Source organism: Rhineura floridana, chromosome 4 (assembly GCF_030035675.1).
Source record: "Rhineura floridana isolate rRhiFlo1 chromosome 4, rRhiFlo1.hap2, whole genome shotgun sequence".
NCBI classification, from domain to species: Eukaryota; Metazoa; Chordata; class Lepidosauria; order Squamata; family Rhineuridae; genus Rhineura; species Rhineura floridana.
The window spans coordinates 87720104-87722345 of NC_084483.1; positions in this window are offsets into that span (position 1 = coordinate 87720104).

Below are 2242 nucleotides of genomic sequence, written 5' to 3' on the forward strand. Positions count from 1 at the left end.
TGTTCATAATTATTTAATCAGGCTTTCAATTTCAAGGTACCCCTCAGGGTTGTTGAAACTGGATTGAGGCATAACCATTTCTAGAAACAGATTCTGTCTAGTATAGTGTAAACTGCCCATCAATGGATCAATATGTGTTGGCGTTCTGTTCAAGTATTTGTTGGAATTTGGTACTAATTCCTCAAAATGCAAACATATTTATATGGAATTAGACATAACTGGAGCAAAGAATTGGAAGCTTGCCAAACACCTGCACAATAAGAAAAAGCCATATGCGGTATTAAACTAGCCTCTCATGATGTTAGGGTGAGGCTAATCCAACAGAAAATAACCCTCTAGACCTACTGGACACCAGCATGCCTTAAGCACGGGGACATTCCACTGCTGGAGATGCAAACAGCCACAAGACAACCTAACTTACCTACTATGCTACTGATCAGTAATCAAAGGCTTGTGGAAGGAAGTACAGGCTAGAACTAGGAGCCAATCAGCATGAAAGGAGAGAGTGTTAGCTACTGAAGAGAGTATTCTCAGTGGCCGACTCGCCTCCTTTCACTCTTATTGGCTCCAATCAGCAGGAAAGGGCAAAGAAGCATCTTAGAAGATAGTTCTCACTCCCCCTTTCATGCTGACTGGCTCATAGGATGCTGGAGAAATAGGGGCCCTGCTGAGATCCTGCTCCCATAAACATAAGGGGTATAAGACACACACACCCCAAGACCCTGGCCGACTACACCCCTGCACTCAACTCCCCGAGACTCTGTGTGACTATACCCCTGCACTCAACAACAGCCCCCATTGTTTTCTTTTTTCAAGTGGTTTGCAATCGTTTCCACCTCCCACCTTAGGAAACTATATTCCTTTGTCATGACAGTCCACCAGGCTGCTAGATGAGTAAAAAGAAGGTGTGTCCTCATGCTAATAGCTTAATTAAGCAATTAGTTGTGTAGATGCCAATGGATAAAAAAAACCCCACTCATCATCTGTTGGTTGGCTCATCTCACCAGAATGAAAAACAATGAACAAGTGCAACATATATTCTGGAGGTATGGGAAAGGTTTCAGTCAGGGGGCTTTTCCACATTTAAATTTTGCTGGGAAAAGAACCTCAGGCTGGGAAAACTCTCCATGTGGTGTGTTGGTTAGCATCAGTGGCAAGTTTATGGTCTGTGAGGGCCCTGTGTGCAGCCTTTTTTTTTAGTGGGGGGGAGCATTGTTCAGCTAAGTAAACATGATGATGTCCTAAAATACGATGTAGCTAAATGTGAAAGAATGAATTCGTTAATAACATGGATCTCTTTTTTTAACTATTATATTATTAAACAGTAGTTCCTTTGTTTTTCATTAATTATATCCAATGTGTATAGAGAGAGGATCTTCTTCCGAAAAAGAACTTTATTTACTGAGACAAAATAAATGAAAATCCAAAGGTTTTCATAAACTGTTCATAGAGCTTTGTCATGACAACAGCAGAAAGGGGAAACAGCACAACCAGGGCTAAATTATTATTACCAAATTCTTCCAAGCTACACAGGAAGAGGATTGGACTGTGAAAGACCAACACAAATTGTGTTTGCATTTTTACAAATTTGTAGGGCAGTACAATTTCTCAGAAAGGTCAGCTCCCCTGCTTCCCTGGTGCATTCACTGAAAATGGAAATGGACTGCCTTCAAGTCAATCCTGACTTACGATGACCCTACGAATAGGGATTTCATGGCAAACGGTATTCAGAGGGGGTTTCCCATTGCCTCCCTCTTAGGCTAGTCCTCCCCAGCTGGCTAGGGCCTGCTCAGCTTGCCACAGCTGCACAAGCCAGCCCCTTCCTTGTCCACAACTGCCAGCTGGGGGCCAAGTGGGCTCCTTGGGACTGTGCAGCTTGCCCACAGCTGCACAGGTGGCAGGGCATGTAACCACTGAGCCACTCCCTGTGGGGTGATCTTTAGCTGGCCGTTGACACCCAGGAGACACGAGCGGGGATTTGATCTCACAGACTCTGGACTTCCAGCCAGGCTCTCCTCCCAGCTGCCAAATTCCCCTGCTTTTAAAAATTTGATAGATGTACCTGATGGCTATAGGTACATTCTTAAACTGCAATAAGGTATGGGGTTTTTTTGCCTGTTAGTGAATATATTGGAGAACCAAAGCAAATTCAGATGAATCCGAGCTAAATCAGAAAGATCATGAAAAGATTTGGGATGAGGTGGGCTGTCTTACAAAGAACCGAATCTGGATCCTTCTTGGA